Raw genomic sequence first — 23,934 nt, forward strand, 5'->3', positions numbered from 1 at the left:
AGATCACATGGTTATAAACCAGGTGAAAACTGACTTCAAACGTTTGAGCTGTAGTGTAGATTGCAATGATAGTGTATAGTTATCTATTACAGAAGAACATATAGAAGTATGAGGACAGGGAGACACTGTAAAAAAGTTATGAGCTGTCTTGCTGCAGAGAAAGTGGAGTCTGTCATCCTTGAAAAGCTCCCAAGATAGGCAGCTGGCAGGTTGAATGATGCTCTGCCTCTGTGGTCAAGTACAGACATAGGCCTTAAGCAACCATGAGCCACTGATAAGTGTGACAGATTAGGAAACATGCATACAGTTCATTAGTTAGACTCCTATGAACCACTAATAGGAGAAAATGAGCACGCAATAAAGTGGACTTGTTAGGGAGAGATTGCCATCACAGTTAAAACACTCCAACTCAATTTTGATGATAGAAACAGCTAAAAAATGAGCGTTTTGTTGACACTGATGACAAAATCCTGATCAGATACAGACAGACACATGCATACAACACACACTACTGCTCAAAAGTTTGTGGTCAGATTCAAACTGTCGTCTTTTTAATTAATAATTTACATTTACTTTTAACATAATATTACATGAAAATGATCAGAAATGTTTTCACAGATGTGTGTTTAATGAATCATTTATGTTAAATCACCCATGATGCATTAGGAAATGTCTACACACTTATACATGGGCCCATTTTTAGTAACCATCACTCCTGTGTGGACAGATCACATGGTTATAAACCAGGTGAAAATTGACTTCAAACCTTTGAGCTGTAGTGTAGATTGCAATGATAGTGTATAGTTATGTATTACAGAAGAATATATAGAAGTCTGAGGACAGGGAGACACTGTAAAAAAGTTATGAGCTGTCTTGCTGCAGAGAAAGTGGAGTCTGTCATCCTTGAAAAGCTCCCAAGATAGGCAGCTGGCAGGTTGAATGATGCTCTGCCTCTGTGGTCAAGTACAGACATAGGCCTTAAGCAACCATGAGCCACTGATAAGTGTGAGAAATTAGTGCACTTAATGCAGCGGTCCCCAACCCCCGGGCCTCGGAAAGGTGCCGGTCCGTGAGTCGTTTGGTACCGGGCCGCGAGAGTTGAGGCTCAGGTGTGAAATGTATGGTTTTCAGGGTTTTTATCGGTATTCAGCGTTATTTTGTTATCGTTTTTATCGTTAACTCGGTGTCCCTGGGTCTGTTCAAGTGTGTCATAAATAAATCTTCTTTTTTTCCGGTACCGGTACTAGTTTTATTTTGTTGTATTTATCCGCGACACCTTAAAGGCCGGTCCGTGAAAATATTGTCGGGCATAAACCGGTCCGTGGCGCAAAAAAGGTTGAGGACCACTGACTTAATGCATGTTTCCTAATTATATACGTATGAGCCACTAATAGGAGAAAATGAGCACGCAATAAAGTGGACTTGTTAGGGAGAGATTGCCACCAGAGTTAAAACACTCCAACTCAATTTTGATGATAGAACCAGCTAAAAAATTAGCGTTTTGTTGACACTGATGACAAAATCCTTATCAGATACAGACAGACACATGCATACAACACACACTACTGCTCAAAGGTTTGTGGTCAGATTCAAACATTCTTGTTTTAATTTTAAAATTATATTTGCTATAACATAAAATTAGGCAAAGTTTATCAGAAATGTTTTCACAGATGTGTGTTTAATGAATCATTTATGTTAAATCACCCATGATGCATTAGGAAATGTCTACACACATATACATGGGCCCATTTTTAGTAGCCATCACTGCTGTGTGGACAGATCACATGGTTATAAACCAGGTGAAAATTGACTTCAAACCTTTGAGCTGTAGTGTAGATTGCAATGATAGTGTATAGTTATCTATTACAGAAGAATATATAGAAGTCTGAGGACAGGGAGACACTGTAAAAAAGTTATGAGCTGTCTTGCTGCAGAGAAAGTGGAGTCTGTCATCCTTGAAAAGCTCCCAAGATAGGCAGCTGGCAGGTTGAATGATGCTCTGCCTCTGTGGTCAAGTACAGACATAGGCCTTAAGCAACCATGAGCCACTGATAAGTGTGAGAAATTAGTGCACTTAATGCAGCGGTCCCCAACCCCCGGGCCTCGGAAAGGTGCCGGTCCGCGAGAGTTGAGGCTCAGTTGTGAAATGTATGGTTTTCAGGGTTTTTATCGGTATTCAGAGTTATTTTGTTATCGTTTTTATCGTTAACTCGGTGTCCCTGGGTCTTTTCAATTGTGTCATAAATAAATCTTCTTTTTTTCCGGTACCGGTACTAGTTTTATTTTGTTGTATTTATCTGCGACACCTTAAAGGCCGGTCCATGAAAATATTGTCGGGCATAAACCGGTCCGTGGCGCAAAAAAGGTTGAGGACCACTGACTTAATGCATGTTTCCTAATTATATACGTATGAGCCACTAATAGGAGAAAATGAGCACGCAATAAAGTGGACTTGTTAGGGAGAGATTGCCATCAGAGTTAAAACACTCCAACTCAATTTTTGATGATAGAAACAGCTAAAAAATGAGCGTTTTGTTGACACTGATGACAAAATCCTGATCAGATACAGACAGACACATGCATACAACACACACTACTGCTCAAAGGTTTGTGGTCAGATTCAAACTGTCGTCTTTTTAATTAATAATTTACATTTACTTTTAACATAATATTACATGAAAATTATCAGAAATGTTTTCACAGATGTGTGTTAAATGAATCATTTATGTTAAATCACCCATGATGCATTAGGAAATGTCTACACACTTATACATGGGCCCATTTTTAGTAACCATCACTGCTGTGTGGACAGATCACATGGTTATAAACCAGGTGAAAATTGACTTCAAACCTTTGAGCTGTAGTGTAGATTGCAATGATAGTGTATAGTTATCTATTACAGAAGAATATGTAGAAGTCTGAGGACAGGGAGACACTGTAAAAAAGTTATGAGCTGTCTTGCTGCAGAGAAAGTGGAGTCTGTCATCCTTGAAAAGCTCCCAAGATAGGCAGCTGGCAGGTTGAATGATGCTCTGCCTCTGTGGTCAAGTACAGACATAGGCCTTAAGCAACCATGAGCCACTGATAAGTGTGAGAAATTAGTGCACTTAATGCAGCGGTCCCCAACCCCCGGGCCTCGGAAAGGTGCCGGTCCGTGAGTCGTTTGGTACCGGGCCGCGAGAGTTGAGGCTCAGGTGTGAAATGTATGGTTTTCAGGGTTTTTATCGGTATTCAGCGTTATTTTGTTATCGTTTTTATCGTTAACTCGGTGTCCCTGGGTCTTTTCAAGTGTGTCATAAATAAATCTTCTTTTTTTCGGTACCGGTACTAGTTTTATTTTGTTGTATTTATCCGCGACACCTTAAAGGCCGGTCTGTGAAAATATTGTCGGGCATAAACCGGTCCGTGGCGTAAAAAAGGTTGAGGACCACTGACTTAATGCATGTTTCCTAATTATATACGTATGAGCCACTAATAGGAGAAAATGAGCACGCAATAAAGTGGACTTGTTAGGGAGAGATTGCCACCAGAGTTAAAACACTCCAACTCAATTTTGATGACAGAAACAGCTAAAAAATGAGCGTTTTGTTGAAACTGATGACAAAATCCTGATCAGATACAGACAGACACATGCATACAACACACACTACTGCTCAAAGGTTTGTGGTCAGATTCAAACTGTCGTCTTTTTAATTAATAATTTACATTTACTTTTAACATAATATTACATGAAAATGATCAGAAATGTTTTCACAGATGTGTGTTAAATGAATCATTTATGTTAAATCACCCATGATGCATTAGGAAATGTCTACACACTTATACATGGGCCCATTTTTAGTAACCATCACTGCTGTGTGGACAGATCACATGGTTATAAACCAGGTGAAAATTGACTTCAAACCTTTGAGCTGTAGTATAGCTTGATTGCAATGATAGTGTATAGTTATCTATTACAGAAGAATATATAGAAGTATGAGGACAGGGAGACACTGTAAAAAAGTTATGAGCTGTCTTGCTGCAGAGAAAGTGGAGTCTGTCATCCTTGAAAAGCTCCCAAGATAGGCAGCTGGCAGGTTGAATGATGCTCTGCCTCTGTGGTCAAGTACAGACATAGGCCTTAAGCAACCATGAGCCACTGATAAGTGTGACAGATTAGGAAACATGCATACAGTTCATTAGTTAGACTCCTATAAACCACTAATAGGAGAAAATGAGCATGCAATAAAGTGGACTTGTTAGGGAGAGATTGCCATCAGTGTAAAAACACTCCAACTCAATTTTGATGACAGAAACAGCTAAAAAATGAGCGTTTTGTTGACACTGATGACAAAATCCTGATCAGATACAGACAGACACATGCATACAGCACACACTACTGCTCAAAGGTTTGTGGTCAGATTCAAACTGTCGTCTTTTTAATTAATAATTTACATTTACTTTTAACATAATATTACATGAAAATGATCAGAAATGTTTTCACAGATGTGTGTTAAATGAATCATTTATGTTAAATCACCCATGATGCATTAGGAAATGTCTACACACTTATACATGGTCCCATTTTTAGTAACCATCACTCCTGTGTGGACAGATCACATGGTTATAAACCAGGTGAAAATTGACTTCAAACGTTTGAGCTGTAGTGTAGATTGCAATGATAGTGTATAGTTATCTATTACAGAAGAATATATAGAAGTCTGAGGACAGGGAGACACTGTAAAAAAGTTATGAGCTGTCTTGCTGCAGAGAAAGTGGAGTCTGTCATCCTTGAAAAGCTCCCAAGATAGGCAGCTGGCAGGTTGAATGATGCTCTGCCTCTGTGGTCAAGTACAGACATAGGCCTTAAGCAACCATGAGCCACTGATAAGTGTGAGAAATTAGTGCACTTAATGCAGCGGTCCCCAACCCCCGGGCCTCGGAAAGGTGGCGGTCCGTGAGTCGTTTGGTACCGGGCCGCGAGAGTTGAGGCTCAGGTGTGAAATGTATGGTTTTCAGGGTTTTTATCGGTATTCAGCGTTATTTTGTTATCGTTTTTATCGTTAACTCGGTGTCCCTGGGTCTTTTCAAGTGTGTCATAAATAAATCTTCTTTTTTTCCGGTACCGGTACTAGTTTTATTTTGTTGTATTTATCCGCGACACCTTAAAGGCCGGTCCGTGAAAATATTGTTGGGCATAAACCGGTCCGTGGCGCAAAAAAGGTTGAGGACCACTGACTTAATGCATGTTTCCTAATTATATACGTATGAGCAACTAATAGGAGAAAATGAGCACGCAATAAAGTGGACTTGTTAGGGAGAGATTGCCATCAGAGTTAAAACACTCCAACTCAATTTTGATGATAGAAACAGCTAAAAAATGAGCGTTTTGTTGACACTGATGACAAAATCCTGATCAGATACAGACAGACACATGCATACAACACACACTACTGCTCAAAAGTTTGTGGTCAGATTCAAACATTCTTGTCTTAATTTTAAAATTATATTTGCTATAACATAAAATTAGGCAAAGTTTATCAGAAATGTTTTCACAGATGTGTGTTTAATGAATCATTTATGTTAAATCACCCATGATGCATTAGGAAATGTCTACACACAAATACATGGGCCCATTTTTAGTAACCATCACTGCTGTGTGGACAGATCACATGGTTATAAACCAGGTGAAAACTGACTTCAAACCTTTGAGCTGTAGTGTAGATTGCAATGATAGTGTATAGTTATCTATTACAGAAGAATATATAGAAGTCTGAGGACAGGGAGACACTGTAAAAAAGTTATGAGCTGTCTTGCTGCAGAGAAAGTGGAGTCTGTCATCCCTGAAAAGCTCCCAAGATAGGCAGCTGGCAGGTTGAATGATGCTCTGCCTCTGTGGTCAAGTACAGACATAGGCCTTAAGCAACCATGAGCCACTGATAAGTGTGAGAAATTAGTGCACTTAATGCAGCGGTCCCCAACCCCCGGGCCTCGGAAAGGTGCCGGTCCGTGAGTCGTTTGGTACCAGGCCGCGAGAGTTGAGGCTCAGGTGTGAAATGTATGGTTTTCAGGGTTTTTATTGGTATTCAGAGTTATTTTGTTATGGTTTTTATCGTTAACTCGGTGTCCCTGGGTCTTTTCAAGTGTGTTATGAATAAATCTTCTTTTTTTCGGTACCGGTACTAGTTTTATTTTGTTGTATTTATCCGCGACACCTTAAAGGCCGGTCCGTGAAAATATTGTTGGGCATAAACCGGTCCGTGGCGCAAAAAAGGTTGAGGACCGCTGACTTAATGCATGTTTCCTAATTATATACGTATGAGCAACTAATAGGAGAAAATGAGCACGCAATAAAGTGGACTTGTTAGGGAGAGATTGCCATCAGAGTTAAAACACTCCAACTCAATTTTGATGACAGAAACAGCTAAAAAAATGAGCGTTTTGTTGACACTGATGACAAAATCCTGATCAGATACAGACAGACACATGCATACAACACACACTACTGCTCAAAGGTTTGTGGTCAGTTTCAAACAGTTGTTTTTTAATTAATAATTTACATTTACTTTTAACATAATATTACATGAAAATTATCAGAAATGTTTTCACAGATGTGTGTTTAATGAATCATTTATGTTAAATCACCCATGATGCATTAGGAAATGTCTACACACTTATACGTGCGCCAAATTTTAGAAACAATCACTCCTGTGTGGACCGATCACATGGTTATAAACCAGGTGAAAATTGACTTCAAACCTTTGAGCTGTAGTGTAGATTGCAATGATAGTGTATAGTTATCTATTACAGAAGAATATATAGAAGTCTGAGGACAGGGAGACACTGTAAAAAAGTTATGAGCTGTCTTGCTGCAGAGAAAGTGGAGTCTGTCATCCCTGAAAAGCTCCCAAGATAGGCAGCTGGCAGGTTGAATGATGCTCTGCCTCTGTGGTCAAGTACAGACATAGGCCTTAAGCAACCATGAGCCACTGATAAGTGTGAGAAATTAGTGCACTTAATGCAGCGGTCCCCAACCCCCGGGCCTCGGAAAGGTGCCGGTCCGTGAGTCGTTTGGTACCAGGCCGCGAGAGTTGAGGCTCAGGTGTGAAATGTATGGTTTTCAGGGTTTTTATTGGTATTCAGAGTTATTTTGTTATGGTTTTTATCGTTAACTCGGTGTCCCTGGGTCTTTTCAAGTGTGTTATGAATAAATCTTCTTTTTTTCGGTACCGGTACTAGTTTTATTTTGTTGTATTTATCCGCGACACCTTAAAGGCCGGTCCGTGAAAATATTGTTGGGCATAAACCGGTCCGTGGCGCAAAAAAGGTTGAGGACCGCTGACTTAATGCATGTTTCCTAATTATATACGTATGAGCAACTAATAGGAGAAAATGAGCACGCAATAAAGTGGACTTGTTAGGGAGAGATTGCCATCAGAGTTAAAACACTCCAACTCAATTTTGATGACAGAAACAGCTAAAAAAATGAGCGTTTTGTTGACACTGATGACAAAATCCTGATCAGATACAGACAGACACATGCATACAACACACACTACTGCTCAAAGGTTTGTGGTCAGTTTCAAACAGTTGTTTTTTAATTAATAATTTACATTTACTTTTAACATAATATTACATGAAAATTATCAGAAATGTTTTCACAGATGTGTGTTTAATGAATCATTTATGTTAAATCACCCATGATGCATTAGGAAATGTCTACACACTTATACGTGCGCCAAATTTTAGAAACAATCACTCCTGTGTGGACCGATCACATGGTTATAAACCAGGTGAAAATTGACTTCAAACCTTTGAGCTGTAGTGTAGATTGCAATGATAGTGTATAGTTATGTATTACAGAAGAATATATAGAAGTCTGAGGACAGGGAGACACTGTAAAAAAGTTATGAGCTGTCTTGCTGCAGAGAAAGTGGAGTCTGTCATCCTTGAAAAGCTCCCAAGATAGGCAGCTGGCAGGTTGAATGATGCTCTGCCTCTGTGGTCAAGTACAGACATAGGCCTTAAGCAATCATGAGCCACTGATAAGCGTGACACTACTGCTCAAAGGTTTGTGGTCAGATTGAAACAGTCATCTTTTAATTAATAATTTACATTTACTTTAACATAATATTACATGAAATTTATCAGTAATGTTTACACAGATGTGTGTTTAATGAATAATTTATGTTAAATCACCCATGATGTATTAGGAAATATCTACACACTTATACATGGGCCCATTTGTAGTAACGATCACTGCTGTATGGACTGATCACATGGTTATATACCTGCAACACATCTTACAAGTGCAAACAGAAAATGGAGTGATCCATCACAAACTTCAACAATTTGCTCTTTTTAATCCACACAATGATTTTGGTTTGTGCTGATATCTTTGGAAAAAGATTTCTTGACTGACAAGTTGGGATCTAACATCACAAACTGACATCTGGTGATACGATGTACCAAATAAAAATGGGCCTCAGTAGATGTCATGGTTCCCTTGCTCTCTTTTGCTGGCCTGCTTCTTTCTCTCTCCTCTTTCGGTGTATGCCTGTGTTGTTGTCCGTGTGCTTGTCTTTTTTAGGGGATGCTCCTCCATCTTCCCGTCCCTCAGTCACTTGTGAACAATCAGCTGATTACTCGCCTGTTCCTCGCGAGGTCTTCATGCTGGCTTCTAAACAACCAGATCATTGCAGTACCAAGGTAACGTATTATGCCACAGTCATGTCACATTTTCCATCAGTTCTTGCCTTTGAATTGAATAGAATAGAATAGAATAGAATAGAATTCAACTTTATTGTCATTGCACATGCACAGGTACAGGGCAACGAAATGCAGTTTGCATCCATCCAGAAGTGCTTTAGTGATATAGATATATTACAATATATATTAGCAATAATATAGATATGTGAGTATATTACAGAAATGGGTCTATTATGGTATGTTATAATGTACACGGTATGAAGTAGGTTGTGAATATTCTATAACTATAAGTATGTACAGGCTGTAGTGAGTACAAGCTATGTACAGGATATGAACAGGATATAAATATGAAAAACTATACAGAATATGAAATAAATAACTTTACAGAATCTGGGATATACAGCTATACAGAAATGGGAACTATGCAAGTTGTAAACAGTTGTAGGATTAAAAATTATCGAATGTACAGAATGATTATTTACACAGAGCTATACAGTAGTGCAGTTAAGATAAGTGAGGGTGTAGATAGTTTCTACAGAGGCTGTATAAAGTGCTAGTGGTTGTGAGTGGTGGTTCAGTCCATGTTATTATTGTGTTTGAGGGTACAGTTGTCCATTGTGGGTGTGTGTATGTTCAGTCCATGAGTTTAACGTGGGTCAGATGTCAGGAGGCAGAGTTCAGGAGTCTGACAGCTGTGGGGAAGAAGCTGTTCCGGTACCTGGTGGTCTTAGTCCGGAGGCTCCTGTGGCGCCTCCCAGAGGGCAGGAGGGTGAAGAGTCCATGTGATGGGTGACTGGGGTCTTTGATGATTTTCCCAGCCCTTTTCAGACACCGCTTCCTGTAGATGTCTTTTATGGCAGGAAGTGGTGCTCCGGCGATGCGCTGGGCAGTTTTCACGACCCTCTGCAACGCCTTCCGGTCCGAGGCAGAGCAGTTCCCGTACCAGACTGTTATACAGTTGGTCAGGATGCTCTCGATGGTGCAGCGATAGAAGTTCACCAGGATGTCTGAGGACAGGTGGTTCTTCCTCAGAGTCCTCAAGAAGAAGAGGCGCTGGTGAGCCTTCTTGACCAGCTTGGAGCAGTTGGTCGTCCAGGTGAGATCCTCGGAGATGTGGACTCCCAGGAACTTGAAGCTGCTCACACGCTCCACAGCCGTCCCCTTAATGTGGATGGGAGGATGTGGGTCAGCATTCCTCCTGTAGTCCACGATGAGCTCCTTGGTCTTCTCGGTGTTAAGCAGCAGGTTGTTTCTGTCGCACCACTCAGCCAGACGATCCACCTCCTCCCTGTAGGCGGCCTCATCGTTGTCGCTGATGAGGCCAATCACCGTGGTGTCATCTGCAAACTTAATGATGGTGTTGGAACCATCAGCAGGTCTGCAGTCGTGGGTGAAGAGGGAGTAGAGGAAAGGGCTCATCACACAGCCTTGTGGTACACCGGTGTTCATTGTGATGGTAGATGAGCAGCGGTTATCCAGCCGGACATGTTGGGGGCGGTTGGTCAGGAAGTCCAGTAACCATTTGCAGATGAGGGAACTGATACCCAGGTCTGTCAGTTTCCTGATGAGTTGTGAGGGGTGGATTGTATTGAATGCTGAACTGAAGTCTATAAACAGCATTCTGGCGTAGGTGTTGTTGTTGTCCAGGTGTGAGAGGACAGAGTGCATTGCGATGGAGACTGCATCCTCTGTGCTCCTGTTCCGGCGGTATGCGAATTGGTGGGGGTCCAGGGTGGGGGGGAGACAGGATTTGAAGTGTGCTAGGACCAGTCGCTCTAAGCACTTAGTGATGATGGGGGTGAGTGCTACTGGGCGGTAATCATTGAGGCAAGATGGGTTGCTCACTCTTTGTTTCTGTGCAGACGTTTCAGTGTTACGGATCTCCATGACCTTCTGTGACAGTGTCTGAGTGTGCCTCCAGACAACCTTACCTACATCTGCCCCGTCTCCTGGAGCCCACAGTGTTTATCCTGTATTGATAACTATCTGCAAATATACCTGTAAGACTTTACCACAGTGTCTCATCATCATTCTGTTGTTTTCATAACAGTACACTGTAGAAATAATGGACTGTCTAATAGGTATTGAGGTCATAGTGAATGTAGTTTATTAGTGTGTGTCGTAGTATGATTTTGTTGTTTATAGGATTTAAGATTAGAAAATAGAAAATAGTCCTGGGATGGGAACAAAGAACTGGGGTGCAGGGAAGTGGGGCAATTAACCCCAAACACAGGACAGTAGCAAGATTTACTGAGGGTGAGGGGCAGACAATTGCCAATGTACATTACCTTAAAAGGAGATGGGGGTCAGGGTGTCAGCACCCCAGGCCACTTTACCAGTGTTTTTCCATTGTGGGGGATTTACTGTAGAAATTGGAGACCAGAGACTATAACTGTAGCTGTTGTGTGAAACCCTTCAGATCAGCCTTTAGAGTAGGACTGCACAGGATGCAGTGTGCTGATCTCCAGATGCATCTGTAAGGAAAATGGGTAATAAAAGGATTGTGTGAAATTTGGAAACATCTCTGCGTGATCTCTACCGAGACAAAAAGAATTGGAGAGTCTCAACAACACTAAGTAGATATTCCACTAAATCTCATTTGTGATTTATGATAAATGTTACCGTTAATTATTTATATTTCTTTACGCTTCTGATTAATTTAGTAAAACTTCTAAACGATTTTTACTGTTGTCAGAAAATAAGACATTTCTAATTCTCTACAGACTTTTGAGCTGTAGTATAGATTGCAATAATAGTGTATGGTTATTGTTTATAGCAGATGAAATAGCAGTATCAGGACAGATACGAGAGAAACGCTCTCGTATTTTAACATTAAACTCATAACTTTCCTTTTTGATGGTTTGCATTTGGCCTCTCAGGGCCACTGCAGTACAGTCATCCCCCCCCCCCCCCCCCCCCCCATGTTTTTTTTAACTTAACCCAACAACATAGTTGGTTAAATTATACCAAAAAAAAAAAATCATATGTGCCCATAAAAGAGGTCAAAATAACAGAACTCTACTCAAAGTTAGCAACAACCAATACTGATACCTCAAACAAACTGACCTCACTAAAGAAGACAACGGGGGAAACTTAAATAGTGGCTGATCAGCCCACAAAAATCACAAAAAGGGGTAAAGCACACAAAAACCTAACTGAGACCAAAACCAGTTATTTATTATCCTGTAAATTAAACCTTATATTTAAAGAAAGACCAATGTGGATGCAGTGTTGTGTGTAAGCCTCTACACTGATATTACCACTGTGTGGCTGTAACTGCAGCCATCACATCGCCTGACCACGTTAAGGTGGTAATCTCTCAGGGGGAAAACAGAAAAACAAAACAACGAAAAATAAAATAAAATAATGCTCATCAGATTCTAACAATTCAAAACATGACATTTACCTTAACTGGATGACCTATATAATAAATATATTCTAACCCAACAATAGTACTTCACACTATTGCCAATATTAACAAAACCAAAAAGGGTAAGCCAAGTTATTTAAAAAAAAGACAATTCACAAAGTCTTGAAAAATAGTGTTACACCCCGGCCTAGGCAACCGGGGTGCAACACGAAAAAAGTAAAACAAAGGAAAAATAAAACCACAAAGGCTCTCCACCAAAATCCCAAAATGAAAATATCCCATAACGAAAGTATTTACAACAAACTATTTATTTATAACAAAACACCAAACTATTTACAACACGGGGGAGATCGCGACCATGACACACTGAAACACAAGGTTTAAATACATAGAAGGGGCAATCAGGGAATGGACCACAGGAGGGAAACACAGCTGGGGCAAATTAGACCTGACGAGACAGGGAAAATGTAAACTGAACACACTAAGATAACAACAGACCTTCAAAGTAAAACAGGAAACACATGACAGTCACGCAAAAACAAAACACTGACAACACCGAAACGTAACATTTCCCCCTACCCAAAAATCAAACATGTAACCCCAAGTGAAATGTTTTGATCAAAACCGGATGAAGACTGGTGGAGGCTGGAGCGGTCCCACGGACCCTCCAGCAGACGACGAAGGCTGGAGCGGTCCCCCGGACCCTCCAGCGAAGACGGATGAAGTCTGGAGCGGTCCCACGGACCCTCCAGCGAAGGCAGACGAAGGCTGGAGCGGTGCCTCGGACCCTCCAGCGAAGACAAACGAAGACTGAAGCGGTGCCTCGGACCCTCCAGCAAAGGCAGACGAAGGCTGGAGCGGTGCCTCGGACCCTCCAGCGAAGACAAACGAAGACTGAAGCGGTGCCTCGGACCCTCCAGCAAAGGCAGACGAAGGCTGGAGCGGTGCCTCGGACCCTCCAGCGAAGACAAACGAAGGCTGGAGCGGTGCCTCGGACCCTCCAGCGAAGGCGGACGAAGGCTGAAGCGGTCCCTCCAACGGACCCTCCAGCGACGACGGACGAAGGCTGATGAAGGCTGGAGTGGTCCCACTGACCCTCCAGCAGACGACGAAGGCTGGAGCGGTCCCACGGACCCTCCAGCGAAGGCGGAGGAAGGCTGGAGCGGTCCCACCGACCCTCCAGCGAAGGCGGATGAAGGCTGGAGCGGTCCCACGGACCCTCCAGCGACGAAGGCCGGAGCGGTCCCTCAGACTCTCCAGCGAAGGCAGATGAAGGCTGGAGCGGTGCCACGGACCCTCCAGCGAAGGCGGATGAAGTGTGGAGCGGTCCCACGGACCCTCCAGCGGAGGCAGATGAAACTGATGGAGGCTGGAGCGGTCCCCCTGACCCTCCAGCAGACGACGAAGGCTGGAGTGGTCCCACGGACCCTCCAACGAAGGCGGATGAAGGCTGGAGCGGTCCCCGGGCCCTCCAGCGAAGACAGACGGAGGCTGAAGCGGCCCTCGGACCCTCCAGCGATTTGGACGAGCCCCCATATGTTACACCCCGGCCTAGGCAACCGGGGTGCAACACGAAAAAAGTAAAACAAAGGAAAAATAAAACCACAAAGGCTCTCCACCAAAATCCCAAAATGAAAATATCCCATAACGAAAGTATTTACAACAAACTATTTATTTATAACAAAACACCAAACTATTTACAACACGGGGGAGATCGCGACCATGACACACTGAAACACAAGGTTTAAATACATAGAAGGGGCAATCAGGGAATGGACCACAGGAGGGAAACACAGCTGGGGCAAATTAGACCTGACGAGACAGGGAAAATGTAAACTGAACACACTAAGATAACAACAGACCTTCAAAGTAAAACAGGAAACACATGACAGTCACGCAAAAACAAAACACTGACAACACCGAAACGTAACAATAGAAATAAAGAATAAAAATCCTCAATCCACTCTATAACAACAGTCTCCTGCTTCCCTGCAGATCAACACGTTCTCACTCCTAACTCGTCATATGTGCGACGCCCATACAGCATGTATCACTTCTCAGTTATTTATTGCACTTCTTGCTCGTCAGTGAGGCACTTTTAGTGCTTTATCTATTTTTGTGTGGGGACTTGTTATAAATCAGTCTTCAACCTTTAATCTCTCTCTGAAAATGACTGGGATTAAATGCAGTGTAATAAACTTTCCTGAACGTGTGTCTTGTCATGATCTCCAGTGCTGCCATTTCATAGGATCTCCTGTCCAGGGCTTCTCAAACGTTGGTTGTTTTTATAACTCCTCTCACCTTCTGCTCTTGTGTCTGCTGTGATAAGCCTTTTATACTCACCCATTTTATTTCCATTTCTGTTTCTCACTATTTTTCTTAACAAGATTAAACCAGAATCAAGGTATGACTCAAGTATGTGAGGAAATTCTACACTAATTGGTACCTGCGGTCTTTCTTCTGTTGCATACCACACCCCAAAGAAAGGGCACACATAATGCAGACACATTTTCAGTGACCCAAATAACATTCAAACACGCTCCGTATCATAACCTCCTTTTTGTTTGTGTTTATTTTAAGCAGTTGATTTAACATAAGGATTAAAATAGAAAGAACAATCCTTGAAATAACACATGTGTGTGAAATACATAATAAAAAACATAAAATAAATAAAATAAATAACTATGTCAAACCTCCTGAGATCCAGCCTCACAATCACTTGTTCTATGATGACTAAAGGAAGTTTATTTACTTCATAGACCCAGTGACGCCCATTCAGTTTCATTATCCAGGAAATAACAGCTGATGCTCACTTCTGTTTAAGACACAGTCCAATCTTAGGTTCCTCATCCTGAGTGGAACAATGGGTCTATAGAATAGAATAGAATAGAATAGAATAGAATAGAATGCCTTTATTGTCACTATACAGTTGTACAGAGCATCTCATACTCAGTGTAAACATGCTGGGGGGGGGGGTACAGTTCTGCAGCGCTATGTACATATGGACAGTATTAACATGAGGAAAAACATATATATATATATAATGTACAATATACAAGACGTAAGTAATATGTAATAAATAGTGTTATGTATATAAAGTTGAGTATTGCACATGGAATTGGTATAAATAGTGTTATGTATATACAGTGTGAGTACAGCTGCCTTTTTCAGATCATCTCTACATTATATGAGTTGATGATTCTAGCATTACAGATAATGTCTTAATTATTCCAGACTGAGCTGTGGTGAGATCTTTTATTTTCTTTCTTGTGTTTCAGTGACAGCCTTAGCCATCACAGCCGGGCAGGTAACAAACCTATTTGCTTATTTATTTATTTTTGTCTCTAAAACTCATAAATACATATCAATACATGTATTCATTGTGAAGCATCCTGATGATCAGTAACCAAGTGTTTCTTCCTGAAACAATTACATGTAACTGTGCTGCAGTGAGGATAATACGATGTAGTATTAGGGCAAAGTTAAGAAAGGTATTATCGATCATTTTGAGAATAAAGTCAAAATGTGGAGATTACAGCTGTCTCAAGGCAAGCTGCCATGGTTGCTACTGTATATCATCTGAGTTGGTGAAACCGTACTTCAGAATTGGTTTTAGCAAGAAGGAAACATGAGCTAAAATAACCAGAACACAACTTTAAAATGCTTTTCACCAGGAGTTTTAGCTCATGAGCTAAAACTCCCTGGTTTTAGCTCATAAACGCAGTGTGGTGATAAGTATTAGGTTGTACCAAAAAAGGGCTGGTAATAATAATAATGGATTGCATTTATATAGCGCTTTTCAAGACCCTCAAAGCGCTTTACAATTCCACTATTCATTCACTCTCACATTCACACACTAGTGGAGGCAAGCTACAGTTGTAGCCACAGCTGCCCTGAGGCAGGCCGACAGAAGCGAGGCTGCCATATCACGCCATCGGGCCCTCTGGCCTCTACTAGTAGGCGGTAGGTGAAGTGTCTTGCCCAAGGACACAACGACCAAGACTGTCCGAGCCGTGGCTTGAACCGGCAACCTTCCAATTACAAGACAAACTGCCAACTCTTGAGCCACGATCTAATGGACAGATGCAAGGTTATCGATGGTTACATCCTCGTGTAATAAAGAAGTTGAATGTTGTATCACACAATGGCTGATCAATTTGTTTCACTAACTCATCTAAATAAGGAATTTTGTAGCAGAAACAGTAATTATAGCAGTTTGTTGTGGGACAGTAATGTCCATATCAACAACTTTTTTCTTGTGGCTCTAATACTCCATCGTAGCGTAGAGCCTCCCCGTCTTCTCTGTAGCTCAGTTACTTGATCTAAATCCTTGATCAGCTGTGTGCTGAGCTATGGCCCAGTTAGATGTTAATGTGTGTTCTTATGTTGTGTTATAGTGACAGCTGTGTGTACTGCTGCAGGAGCAAGTAAGCTAATTTGAATCAAAGCCCAATCCATGTCTGATACATGTCTTGTCTTCCTGCAGTAGGTGCTGTAGTCACTGCTCCTGCTCTTCTGGGAGTTGCAGGTTTCAATTCAGCTGGAATAGCTGCAGGCTCCTGCGCTGCAGGCATGATGTCGTCTGCTGCAGCTTCTAATGGAGGAGAAGTGACAGCCGGAGGTGTGGTGGCTGTTTTGCAGTCAGCAGGTAAATAAATAATTAGACGTTTTATTAGGATTTTAACTTACAACAACATGCAAAAAGAAGAAGTTCATGGCTTTGGGCCTTGGATTCCAGGCCGGAGTTGTGTCCTCAGCCTGTAGTCTGACTTGGAGGAAGAAAACTAAATCTTGTGGACCCCATTGCAGTGTGAGTGTGGTGGTTTCTTACTGGTCAATAGTAGACCTTACTACAGTCTTGTACGGGAGTCATTTTGAACCGTACGTAACATTTGACGTTTGTCGACAGGATTTTTATTCAGCATACAAAACCACCTGCCTTAGACTGATCAATATGGCTGATGAACTATCTGAAACCGTTAATATGGTGTGTGTGAATATCAAATAAAGTCTTATGAATCAAATTATGTCAGTCCTTCGTGACATGTATCACTTGTTTTTTTTTGGAGTGTTTTTTTTCTGTTTTTTAATTTTGTTATCCACATGAAAAATTCCAAAACTGCAGATTTTAGACACTTTAGACCTAAAATGTATATTCATTAGGGGAAAAAAACATTCATTTGTGATAGTAAACGTAAAACAACCTGAAAGACTCCATGTGACAGTCAGAACATTGAGCTTAACAAGTAAGGTCCAGTTATTTGTTTTAACAAACATTTCAAGCACATCCTCTAGTCTATTTGTAGGATTGTTGGCTGTCCACTCAAGAAGTTCAGAATACAAAAAGCAGAATAAGAGATTTTTGACTACCCGACTTCTGTCTGTATTAAGAGTGGCCTTTGGTGTCTTATTTCAGTTGCTGCACATGTCAATTGATTTTGTAACACCAAGACTTTAATATTTGAGACTGCTATTAAGCAGGTCAAAAATGAAATTTCATGCTCATCTGAGGCTACATATATACAAACCCGATTTACTTCACACCACATCATTTTTCATATGTAGGAAAAGGTAAGTTCATCAGATGAAACTTAAAGGATCTTTGGCTCACGTCTTCATCTGGATCAGCGGTCCCCAACCCCCGGTCCGTGAGTCCTTTGGTACCGGGCCACGAGAGTTGAGGCTCAGGTGTGAAATGTCAAGTCAATGAAAGTAGAAAAATGTTTTAATATATATTAATTTTATAGTATTTTGTAAACGTAAACAGGGGTGGCCATTTTTGGCCACGAACAAGCTGAGAGGGAGTTTTTTTGTTTTTCTGTTACTGCACAAAAAAAAAACAAAGATACATAAAACTCATTGATACTTTTAATTATTGCTATGCATCTAACCTCCATCATGGTTAGAAAATAATTCAGTTTGCATGTTTTATTTGGAAAAAAATTGGGGTTTTGTGATTTTTTCCATTTATGAGTTCCTAGGATTATGTGATCTAACTGGTATTTAAAGGGTTAGAATTCTGAATTTGAATGAAATTTTGATTTTCATGAACAGCACTGATGCTAATCTAAAAAATCAAGTAAAAAAAAGTGGAAATTTTTCTTAATATATATGAATTTTATAGCATTTTGTAGTTGTAAACAAGGGGTGGCCATTTTTGGCCACGAACAAGCTGAGAGGGAGTTTTCATGTTTTTGCTCTCTCTGCACAAAAATAACAATGCATTATAATCAATGTTGATGTGAATCAATTACATGACCCATACTCTACTATTAATAATACAAGAAATTTCAGTAGCAACTCAATTATATAAAATTGCAAGATTTGAGGTTGTCTTCCAGCTAGTCGCAGTGGACAAACAAACTGGTGTTTAAAGGGTTAAAAATGTAAAAAGTAATAATTATTTTATATTTATGAAAAGAACTGAAGTTACTTAAAAGCTTTATGCAGATAAAATGGCAAAATAAACATGAAAATAACAGACCTAATCTGTTGGTGGCCACGAACAAGCTGAAAGGGTAGTGATTTTGAACAAAGGCAAGGCAAGGCAAATTTATTTGTATAGCACAATTCAACAACAAGGTGATTCAAAGTGCTTTACAGAGACATTAGAAACAAAAACAAATAAAAAGTATGATTTAAAATTGATTAAAACAAGCAAACAAACAAACTAACTAAACACACACATTTCACACCTGTTCGCGCGATCTGAACCCTTATCGTAAGGGGAGCTACCAGTCCTTCTGTGGACGAGCTACTTTCTATTTTAAATTCCCTGAATTTAAAATACTCTCTAGACCCAGTCTAGACCCAGCTGGGGAGCTACCCAGAGCTCTAACCCACTTAACAAACAAACAAACAAACAAAGCAGTATGTAAAATCAAAACAGATAAAATCAGAACAGTAGATAAAATCAGTAGTTAATGTAAGTTTTGAAATTTAAGCTTAACTAATTAACAAACAAACAAAACAGTATATAAAATCAAAACAGATAAAATCAGAAATAGATAAGATCAGTAGTTAATGTAAGTTGAGAAACTGCTTTTTCAATGATCTTACTTAAAAACGGGAGATTTGAGATCGGCCTGTAGTTGTTCATTTGTGTCTTGTCAAGATTGTCCTTTTTCAGTATAGGTTTGATTACAGCAGTTTTTAGTGGTTCTGGAAACACACCTGACATTAAGGAAAAGTCGACGATCTGTAACAGGTCTGACTCTAAAGTCTTTGAGACCTTTTTGAAAAAACTTGTTGGCAGGACATCTAAACAGCAAGAGGAGGAGTTCAGTTGACCTAAGATGTCCTCCAGGTCTTTGCTGTTAATCGGGTGAAACTCTTTGATGGTGTTTAAACAGTTTTTCAGTGGACACAGTACATATCCTGGATCTGCTGTTGATGTACCAACTGCTTGTCTAATCTTTTGGATTTTGTCTGTGAAGAATTTGGCAAAGTCATTGCAGGCCATGGTTGAATGAAGTTCAGCTGCCACTGGCACAGGAGGGTTTGTTAGCCTGTCAACTGTAGAAAATAAGACCCGAGCATTATGGCTGTTTTTAGTGATGATGTCAGAGAAGTAGGACCTTCTTGCACTCCTCAGTTGTAAATTATAATTGTGAAGTTTCTCTTTATAGATGTCATAGTGAACCTGGAGGTTTGTTTTTCTCCATCTGCGCTCAGCTTTCCTACACTCTCTTTTTTCATTTTTCACTAGTGTGGAGTTTCTCCATGGAGACTTTTTCCTTCCAGAGATAACCTTCACCTTAATGGGGGCAATAGTATCCATTACATTTAACAGTTTTGCCTTAAAGCTATTGACGAGCTCATTGACTGAACCTTTGGACAGGTCAGGTGTTAATGGGAAGACCTGGTTAAAGATCTCACTACTGTGTTCAGTTATACACCGTTTTGTGATCACTGCTGTTGATATATTTGTGTGGGCTGAGATTTTACTTTCAAAGAAAACACAGTAATGATCAGATAAGCCCACATCAGACACAGCAATGTTTGAAATGCTCAGGCTTGGAGATCAGTAGGTCAAGAGTGTGTCCTCTATTATGTGTGGCCTCTGTTACATGCTGAGTCAGCCCAAAGTTGCCCAGAGTGTTACTCAGGTCTTTAGTCCCTTTGTCCTGAGGGTTGTCCACATGGATGTTAAAATCCCCAACAATAATTACACAGTCGAAATCAACACAGATCACAGACAGCAGTTCACTGAGGTCATTAATGAATCATTTCAATGTAAGCAGCTGTCTCCTGGAAGTTTTCAGTCTTTTGAATATGTGGCTTTACAGCTGAAGGCCCCATCCAAAGTTGTGTTTGTTAATGTTTACAGGCCTCCCAAATGCTGCACAGACTTTTTTAAATAAGACAGCATCCCCTCCTCCTCTCCTGCTTACCCTGGCCTCACTGATAAAACTGTAGTTAGGAAGCCAGAAGATCGCATGACGTCGTCATTGAATATAAGCGCAAACATTCCCACTCATTTTTCTTTCAACATATGATGAGGGGAGAGCGCGAACGCAGTCCCCACTACCAGAAATTATGTAGTCGAGATTCCCACATTTGGGGAATTCGCAGGCTGTCAGCAAAGCCAGAGTGCAATGGCTGAGCCTCGGCCTGAGAGAACCATCTTCGTGATCATGGTATCTCTCCTACCAGGTAAGTATGAATTCTTTAGCTCACATATGGGGCAGTCTTTCACACACAAACCCTGCACACTCACGGTGCTCACAATCTCAAAATCAACACAAACACAGCCTGTAGGAAGCTGGGACTACACACTATTTATATATACACATGAAGCAGTTTCCAACAGAGCCCCATAAGGTTATTTAGCTTTACAAATACCGGGAGAATTTCCCATCATGCATTGCTGTATCTGCGCAACAAGAGCTAGCTGAAAGATAACTTTTTTTCATCCATTTAACCTCCTTAAATCCACCAACAAACCACCAGAAGTTCAGCTAACTCAAAGGTAAAGCACGCTGCTAAACGAGTTTGTCTGATACTCGGGAAAAAGAGGATAAACGCAAAAGTTTTCTAGTTGAAGCACAGTCACTTCCGGTCTTTTCGTTAACTGCTGCTAGGCAACCAACAGTTTCCCGCTACGGTCTCGGAGTATGAACAGTGTTGCTCACGAAAACACGTCTGTGAACATGTCCGTGTGCAACAAACAACCAGAAAACAATCCAAATAAAAACACTAAAAATTTACTCATTAACAACGACTGAATTCACTCAGAGCAACTTTTTGCTTTGGCGGGAGTTTATTACCTGCTAAAGATGGCAGGAAGTCTCAAATCACGCGGGTCCGGCGCACATACACGTCTGGATGGTACAGCATAACCAGGTTAAGACATCTCTAAAAAAATATATTTTTGAGTGTTTTTCAGTGTTTTTAATTATTTGTTTTAATTTTGTTTATTTTCCATTGTTCACTGTGGCCTGATAAACATTTTATCAAAATATATTTCATAAGGCCATCGCTAAATATTTACAAGAAATCAGGCATTATACAGTGTGTAAACTTCAGTGTGATTTGGATGCTCAGCAGAAAATGTAGCCAGATATCAGCTGGGTTTAGATACATTTCAGATAAGAAAACCTTTGTTAGTCCCAGAGTTGGGAAATTCAAATTGTTACTGCAGCAGAGTACACAAGGCAGGAACAAATGAACACACACAGCATACCTAACAGCAATAATGCTATGCAAAAATAGAAGAAATATAGACTAAGAAATAGATAAGTACTTATATATGTAAGTCTATTTATCTATATCCATAGCCATCTATCTATATATATCTACATACATACATATACTTATATATGATGTAATAATACAGATTACTATTAGAAGAAGAATGAAACACAAGAAAACCCCAGGAAGGAGATCCTGTTTATTTTAATACCTGCAGTTGCCATCCCATTGGTTATCGCTTGCCTCTTCTTTCTGGTTTGCTTGTGTCGCAATAAACATAAGGCTTCAAATGACACACCACCTCGTTCCCAGCTCAGCAGCTCACCCTCCCAGGACACGGAGCTGTCGCCCCTGAATCATCAAAAACAACAGGTAGCAATAATAATAACAAGGTAACATTAAATATGGTCACAGTAAATGTGATTTACATACATTTGTTTAAGTATTGTTGAATTCTGGTGGCCAGAGTCTTTGGTGACATGTATTTATTGTTTCATGGCTGCAGGCGAAGCTGCGTGAGATTAACATGTCAGCAGTGCGATTTATGGAGGGGCTCGGTGAGGACCGGTTTGGCAAGGTGTACAAGGGCCACCTATATGGCACAGTACCTGGTGAGCAGACCCAAGTGGTGGCCATAAAAACTTTAAAGGACAAGGTAGATTCTGCTCTTTGTGAGGAATTTCACCATGAAGCTATGGTCCGTTTCCATCTGCAGCACCCAAACATTGTTTGTTTGCTTGGCGTGGTCATTTCATAGTGCAGTGGTTGGGTGTTAATAGGTATTAACAGGTATTGCACACTGATATGCAAAGACCCCAGTGTGTGAATATGTGGTGTACATTCATTGCTGTTGTGCAGTGTACAGTCTGACAGCAGCTGGAGGGAAAGGCCTCCAAAATGTCCACTTGGAACACGGCCTGTCACTGAAGGGTGACCTGTATGGGGTGGGAGCTGTTATCTGACAGGGATAACTACCTCCACTGGGTCAAGAGGACATCCCAGAACAGAGCTAGTTTTCTTGATGAACCTGTTCAGTTTCTTCCTATCCCCAGCAGACCACACCATAAAACATGGACAATACCACCACAGCGTCTGAGGTCTTCAGGAGCTCTCCCTGCTCCCTTCCAAAAGACTTCTCTGTTGCAAATACAACCGTCTTTATCCTTTTGTGTAGATGTACACTCTGTTGTTACTCCAGATCCGTTTATTAATCAGATCACTTATATGAGTCAGCTATCTTAATGCCCATTCTCTGGATGTTCACTGGTGTAGGTGGAGTCCACTACCTGCTCCTTGGTTTTCGGAGTGTTGATCTGGAAGTGGTTCTGCTGGCACCAGTTGACAAAGTCCTCAGTCAGTTCTCTGTATTCCCTGTTGTCCTGTTGTACACATCGAGGAGATGCTCTCATTGCCCACCCATTATTTTAAAATAGAGATAGCCTACATAGTTCATACATATGAGAGACCATTATGAGCCAATTAGGAGAAAGCATTAAATGAGCTGTGGGCCACTGCTGGCACTGTCATCACATTGGAGGGTCACTTTAGTGTTCAAGTAGTATAAAAACGTTTGTCTTTAAACAAGAAAAAACTCACTAATATTTCAGAAAATGTAGTGTTTTGTTTTAATTTTCAAATATTGTATAACAAGGCAAAACTGCAAATGTGAACGCAAATTCTTTTTCCTCAATCTTAATTAACTAAAACCTTTCATTGAATAAAAAAAGAATTGGCACTCAGACATGTGGCAGCACTTTGCTATAATTTTTGTTTTATTTAACAAAATAAAAATGCAGACATAAGTGTACATTTATGTCTACTAGTGGAAATTGTTTTCTTTACAAATAACTCTCACTGAACTAACACAGCCAATCCCTCAACATGGTTTTACTCTCTGCTCATATTGCCTTCATATTAAATCATTTTTTGCTTTTTATAGAAGTTATTTTCACATTGCACTCAACAACAAAATCCCCCGTAACAAAAACTAACTTCAAGGACCAAAATGCACAATATTTCCTCACGTCAACAGTACGGGTGGCAAGTAGGGGTGATGTGGGCCTCACGCAAGTCGGCCCCGGGCCGTGTGTTTCAGACCGCTGATTCACCTACTGTCACTATAGTGAAATTACTGTTTTTGTTTTGAAAGGTGGATGCTGGCAACCATCTTGGAAGAGAACAAT

General features: G+C 40.7%; 1 long non-coding RNA gene across 1 annotated transcript; it reads right to left on the minus strand.

Annotated features, from left to right (window-relative positions):
* Positions 1 to 20,555: 20,555 nt before the first annotated feature.
* On the minus strand, positions 20,556 to 23,396 carry LOC309711832. Its single transcript, XR_014278110.1, has 2 exons — positions 23,038 to 23,396; positions 20,556 to 22,102 (listed from the first exon to the last, which is right to left on the minus strand). It is a non-coding gene; the product is annotated as an uncharacterized lncRNA (long non-coding RNA).
* Positions 23,397 to 23,934: the final 538 nt, after the last annotated feature.

The sequence above is a fragment of the Aulonocara stuartgranti genome, assembly GCF_965226115.1.
Source record: "Aulonocara stuartgranti genome assembly, chromosome: 7".
Lineage (NCBI taxonomy): Eukaryota > Metazoa > Chordata > Actinopteri > Cichliformes > Cichlidae > Aulonocara > Aulonocara stuartgranti.